At 31.5% G+C, this 7,525-nt stretch overlaps 1 long non-coding RNA gene across 1 annotated transcript; it reads left to right on the forward strand.

Annotated features, from left to right (window-relative positions):
- Positions 1-2,526: 2,526 nt before the first annotated feature.
- Positions 2,527-6,955, forward strand: LOC149774372 (uncharacterized). The gene is made up of 3 exons (XR_016416877.1): positions 2,527-2,651; positions 6,187-6,286; positions 6,709-6,955. It is a non-coding gene; the product is annotated as an uncharacterized LOC149774372 (long non-coding RNA).
- The last annotated feature ends 570 nt before the right edge of the window (positions 6,956-7,525 follow it).

Here is a 7,525-nt window from a genome sequence, read left to right on the forward strand (position 1 = left end):
ATTATTTATTGATAAGATTTATTTAAATTATTTATTGATAAGATTTATTTAAATTATTTATTGATATAATTGAATTAAAGTATGTATTGATATAATTAAATAAAATTATTTATTGATATAACTAAATTACATTATTTATTGATATAATTAAATTAAATCATATTTTGATAGAAGCGCATTCATTTAGATGTGGTGCTAGCTTTTTGCATATTATGGTTATATCAATTAAGAAATGGTTCTTTATTTGTTTGATACTTTTTTCAGATGATTCGTATGTTCACGTTCACATTTTTGTTCGTAGATTAAACCATCATATATATCTTCGAGTAATAGGTTTTTAATAAAGTTAATAATGTGGACTTTTCTCTGATATACTGAGTTGAACTGCAGACATATTCCTTTTTCGTTCAAAAGAACGGCCTCAGAGCTCTCGCTTCTGTATCTGGAACATGCAGTTAATCATAATAAATTTAGTTGAGAATATTTCATTTCTTCCGAATCGACTTGCATATCCATTCACATATCTCTCCAATAAACATAAACTACAATAGATGCATATAATAATTTTGCCCGTATGTAATTCACAATATAGTCACGTATTCTTCATTCAGCGAGAAATGTGAAAATCAAGGGATGGTCCAAGTCATGCAGCATCTACGTGAATGACTGTACATATAATACAGTATCTTAATGGTGTTCAAATCCAGTACAACTATTGTATGGGATTGTAGTTGCAATGTTGACCAGGCCTAGCAGAATTATTGCATGTGACGGAATTTGTAATCAAGATCTATAATCACATGTTTCACAATTGTTTGCACTTTTGTATCGTACAAAATGTGTCGTGTGTTTTCTTGGTAAATGCAGGAGTAAACGTTTGCTCATAAAAAGTCTGAAAACGTAACAACGATTGTGAAGTTATATGATAATTTTGAAACGATGTGCATTTAATGCACAAACATGTTTTGACAGCTTCCTCTTGTTACGAGTGCTTCTGATTTTCCTACCGATGTGATTTGCCACTCTTGCAAAGTTAACAAATTCATCTTTGATGACCTATCATCCGAGTTTAGTTTCCTTGTAATCTTCTGATGTTACCATCATTGTTTATCGCAGCAGTTTACTGACAGAACATGCAAGCTTTCCAGTGAAGTCTAATTTTTTTAAAGCCTCTTCAAACATATGCATAAGACGCCCTCAATTGAAAGGGTATGGTGAAATCGGTAAAAATGCTGACACGTTGTAATCTGTCTAGCTGATCGAACAAATTCCTACAACCCACGTGAACGAGATGATTATGTCTGTATAGAATTGTATTGTCATTTAAAATGTTGGTTTTATATACAATATTTAGTACTGAGATATATGGTCATCGTCATTTAATTAATAGAGTAGGTCGTGTGATGCGTTTTTCAATTTTATGAAAGTGACACTGTACTGTTTGCAAAACCACGATCTTACTGATGAAATTATTAGTTTCGTGAGAGACAAATGGCGATTGATAAGGATTGGGAACAAGAAAATGTAAACAAAATTAATTGACCTAGCATGGTATAAAACAAAATGTTAAAATGTTTTACCTTTAAATAAACTCACACATTTTAAGCAATTAAAATATGAAGACATTTTCGTTTTAATTTAGTTCAGATATCCAGAATTATTATCCTTTGTTGTACAATTTTAGTTAGATTTGCATATATATATATATATATATATATATATATATATATATATATATATATATATATATATATATATATATCTTAGTAGCATTAATAATACTGTGAAGTCTGTATAATTCTGCTAAAAGGGACATTTGATAAATTTGTATATAAAAAATTGTATTTCGTAGTGTGCGGATGAAAACCTTTATTTCGCTGTTAATTGTGAATGACCGCACCCAATGGAATACAGAAGCGCATATAGTTTAGTAGATGGATAGATTCAAAGTAGAATGTCAAAAAAAAAAAAAAAAAATAATGCACCGTGACCTCCAATATCCGTATTTCCGGTTTATTTTAGTGTTTAATGTTTGCAGAAAAATTAATGCTTCGCAAGAACTTATGTAGTCTATCCACTTGTGGACAAAGTGTATAGTAATTGTACTTCGATTATCGATGTTTCAATGTAAAATCAAGCTTTGTAGCACAATTAGGAATGTAACGTCTCTAAACAACTATTTTGACTTCATGATACTAAATACAGTATATTCGTTTCCTTCATATTAAATGTGGCAAGTCTGAAGTTTCAGCATGTGCTTCGGCCTCTTCGTTCCCACGGTAAAGCAATTATATCAAGCATAACTTACCCTAGAGGACTAAAATCTACAAACTGAAACCGAATCACTTAGTGTCGCTACTTTCTTTTTGTCCGTAGAGGACAAAGATCGCTTCACCGATATTGCGAAACGGTTGATAATTTGTATGTCCTTAGAACTGCCTATTACTTAGTCAAATATTTTTCTATTGGCCCTTTGCGACCTCTTGAATCCTGCGTCCCATGAACACTCGTATAAATAGCGCGGGCATGATCAATCCTTTATCTCGAGAGAGGCTAGAAGAGAGACAGAGAGCATCATTCATTTCTAAAGATGAGGAACCTCGTCGTCTTGCTGCTGCTTGTGGCCATGTGTGCTGTTGCTTTATCCTCTGGTATTTAGTTGTTTTTTTCTTCTCTTTTATTCCTATTTTAGTTCTTGTACTTTACTTCATGTCATTTCTCAGTTCTTTTTCTGTCTGTTTTGATGTTTTTATACTACCTGGCTATGTTTATGCTTATGTATGTGGGCGAATATATGCACAGTCCTAAAGGTAGTACAGATGATGTGGGTATTAAGCCCAACTCTTATGTTTTTGTTGTTGAACTATTTTTTTAATTATTTTTTGGAGAAATAAATACCCTATCATATACTCTACTTCATGCCCACCTAAAAGAACTAGCTTTACTCTCGGAATATACGTAGGCAAACTGTGCAATTATTGTAGTAACTACATATATATATATATATATATATATATATATATATATATATATATATATATATATATATATATATATATATAAACTACTATTTAAATACAAACTACATGGCGAAGAATTTAATGTTGTTTAACCTGATAAATATTTGAGAGTATATCTAAGTGCCGATCTTAAAAGGATAATCAAAGAATTGAAAGTAAATAATTCAATGTATCGGCTAACGGAAGGCATCCTTGGTAAAATACTCTCAACACTAAACTGGAGTCTGAATATCCGTCGTATATTTTGTGATAATTGACAGCACCTTGCAAATAGTGTAATGGATATACTTCGCAAACTGAAGTGGCGCTAACTTGCACAATATATTCGAACTATACGATATGTATGTGCAAAGTTAGTTAAAATATTGCTTTCTTATCAAGAGCTACAATTACCTAAACCCTCTTTTACGCATAGCATAATATGCAAATTATTTAATCCAATAAATAATCAGTACTGAAATAGATAACTCTTTCACAACAAAACCTGCAACAACATTGATCGGTTAACTGTTCATTTTTCGTAAGATATAAAAGCAAATCACACAACTATACCATTGTGCTAACATTGGCAGCATCTTTTTATTTAAATTGACATTGCACTAATTGTGTTAATGCGTTATTTTCAATTGCCAACTGACTTGTCACATTTAACGGAATAAATTTTCATGTCGTTTGATGTATTTCTTGGATGCTGACAATTCACGCAATTAGAACTTTTTGTTTTGTCTAAGAGTTGATTGCTCTTTTCTTCAAATAATCAATATGTTGAAATACATAAGTTAACTGTGCACTATCTGGCTCTTACAACTTTGTAAAACATTTGGTTTTAGTAAATGTATGGAAAATGATACGCACAGACTGACCAAATAGAGGCAAATAAAGGCAACGGCAACGGGCAAAGACGGTAAAATAATACAAACTTTATATTTAAATGTGTAACAACTAGAAAAGTTTAATTTGCTTATGTCATTTAAGCCAATTATCAAGACAGCAGAACGAAGAAAGAGACGTTTTGACAGGTACAATATTGGCACATATTTAATGTTAATTTGAAATTTACAGTATATGGGAGTGAAGTGCTACTATAACCCAAATAGCATTTATCAACGCGTGCTAAAATCATGCGTTGCATGATATACACTCGCAGTGTAAGAAAAGATCACAATGTGTATTATGCGCTGTTTTTATTAATCGGTTTTTGGGATTTATCCCTTTATTCATACTGCATTCCTACTGGTGTTTTTGTATAAAGTATAAATATTGAGAAACTCAGTTTCTACTGTTTGAAACTCCTCGGATATGAACCAAGTGCATGAAAGAGCTAATTTGGTATCAAATTAATTGCTCTGGGGTATTCACACTTTACCATATCAATAGTTTGACATAAAATGCTTAAAGGGGTGTGGCCTTACTACTATGTAGGCTAAACATTTAATCAAATGCTATTAGTTTGAAAGGGCCGAAAAATCTAATTTAATAAATCATAGACTATGTTTTGCTGGTGGTTAGAAACCATTGAAATGTAATAAAATTAGTCAGCAAAATACACATTAAAAGAATTTGTGAATAAACAATTACTTGACAAAAGGCGAGGTTTTTATGACACTGGTAGTTTTAGACTCCATTATTTGATTGTTTGATTGATTGTAGTTTTACTGCGAACCAGCCTTTTAACCTTACCTACATATATATGCTGTTTAAGTTGTATGATGCTGGTGGTCGGCAAAAAAGTCAGCAAACAATGACCTCCTTCCTAAAGTTCTTGAAGGCCGGAAAAGAAGTTAAATCACCAACAGTAGCGTATTTAGATACGGTGTTCATGGTAACAAATTCACAATTTGCAATTAACATAAACAACATTCTAAATTAAGGGATTTTCAAAGCATGGTTCACGTCCAATATCTCATGTCCCTGATACACACCTGTGCTGGTGTCCTTGTATAACATGCTTAGGAAACTATACTAAAGAAAACAAGTCAGGTAACACTACTATCCAATAGTCTTTATGAACTCTTTTGGTCTACCTTGGTCGTACCTTTTCCTTGTCTTTACGCGCCTTGGCGGTGTTTAGTGGGACCCGGGAGGAAAATCAAATTTTGGACTCCTGTCTTTGCTTGGAATATTTCCGACAACCATAGCGGAAGAGTAATTCAAAATAGATAATACAAATAACACTATATATTGATCAGCGATAGCGCCATTGTTAATATATATATATATATATATATATATATATATATATATATATATATATATATATATATATATATATATATATATATATATATATATTTCCACTTACGTTTTGTGTTCTAAACCTAAGACGTCATAAAGCGGGGAAAAGTTAATAAACAGACGAAGGTGAGGCTTAGATTCCTCGGAAGACTTTCATAAGTAAAATGGCCGTGAAGTTGCACATTTTAATTAAGGTATCGAGGAGAACTTTATATACTGCCTTGACACTTAGCTTTATTACTGTTTTGCTGATTGCATGATGCATTTTGTAGTACAGTGGAAGTGGTATGATGTGCAATTTTGCTAGAAATAATGACTTGCCTCTTAATTTCCGGGAAAAGCGTTCGCCATTATTTCGTCGTTACTGTCATTGATGTGTGATGGACATATATACGTCATGCTAGTTTATTTAAAGTTATTGTGTATGAATTTACATTTTTATTGGAATCCAACAGGTTGGTATACATATTAAGAGTAAGACGTTGCGAGGCACATCTCTACTGTAGACGCAATTCTGAAATCAGATTGATTTCGAATATATGACGAAACTGACCCTTAAATATACAAGTGATGATTCTAAACTACAAAATACTCCAATGTTTGTAAATATATATATATATATATATATATATATATATATATATATATATATATATATATATATATATATATATATATATATATATATATTTGTTGGGGGGGGTGCATAATCAGCTTACTTTTACGTTGTTTCTCTTCCGGCAATTCAGCTAGACTCCATTTCTCCATTGATCTCATTGTTGTCTCCCATTGCAATGTCACACCTAAGATATATGGTCCAATGTTGTGTAATGTGTGCGTGTATATATATATATATATATATATATATATATATATATATATATATATATATATGTATATATATATATCGATATATATATATGATTTCCAGATCTTCGACAACGAAGAAGCACCTTTGATGAGGATCTTGACAAGGTTCAGTTGCAAGCTTTAATACAGGCCATCGAAGAGGGAAAAGTAGACGCAAATGAGTAAGTATCGTTAAAACAACCTTACTGTGACTTATGTGAAAATTTTGGCCTTCAATACTTTTGGGACGCTCGAAGTTCTTGTAGATGACTTAAATTATATATATATATATATATATATATATATATATATATATATATATATATATATATATATATATATATATATATATATATAGACATAGATACATATATATATATATATATATATATATATATATATATATATATATATATATATATATATATATATATATATATATATATATATATATATATATATATATATATATATATATATATATATATATATATATATATATATATATATATGTTTATAGAAGCATTTCTAAACGGGAAGACCTGAAAGAGCATGAAGTTCCAAACTCAAGTTAACAAACAATGCTTTCATTTTTTTTTTAAAGGCTGTTCGACAAGAGGGACAATCAGAACAAGAGGCTTTGGTTTCCGCTTCGTGTACGTGTAGGATGGGACGGCAAACGATAAAGGCATGACAATCATCTGAATAAGGAACTCTCGAAATGACCAGGAACCAACCAATAACGTGTGCAGTGTACTCGCTATTTACTATTTTTCTAAAATAATTTCTAATGTAACCTTTTTCATATTGTCTTGTATTGCAATGTTGAAATAAAGGTTATTCTGAATTGATGTTCTTGTGATCTGCATAATATCGCATCTAAGAGATCAAGAATAAAATCAGATCAAGAACTGCTTATATTCCCTAACGGTTCTATCAATACGAATTGTAATTTAGTCCGAAAATGCATTTCGTCTTGTCTATCTGTATGTATGTATATATATCTCTCTCGATCTCTGTTTCTTTCTTTCTGTATGTATGTCTCTCTTTTTCCTGTAACCTAAGTGGTTAGAGAGTCCGCCTTAGATGCAGGAGGTCGCAGTTCGAACCCTTACCGAGTCATACCAAAAACTTATATAGCTGGTACTAGCAGCGCCCTCCGCTTGACGCACATCATTAAGAGATTAGTGTTACCACTGGTCTGCGTGGCAGTAGGTTATTGCGATTGGCGGGGAAATTCATGTCAATTGGGTCTATGGTAATTCATGTAAATTGGGTCTGTGGTAATTCATGTCAATTGGGTCTATGGTAATTCATGTAAATTGGGTCTGTGGTAATTCATGTCAATTGGGTCTGTGGTAATTCATGTCAATTGGGTCTGTGGTAATTCATGTCAATTGGGTCTATGGTAATTCATGTCA

This window comes from Sinohyriopsis cumingii, unplaced genomic scaffold, assembly GCF_028554795.1.
Source record: "Sinohyriopsis cumingii isolate HCF-2022 unplaced genomic scaffold, ASM2855479v2 utg000295l, whole genome shotgun sequence".
NCBI lineage: Eukaryota > Metazoa > Mollusca > Bivalvia > Unionida > Unionidae > Sinohyriopsis > Sinohyriopsis cumingii.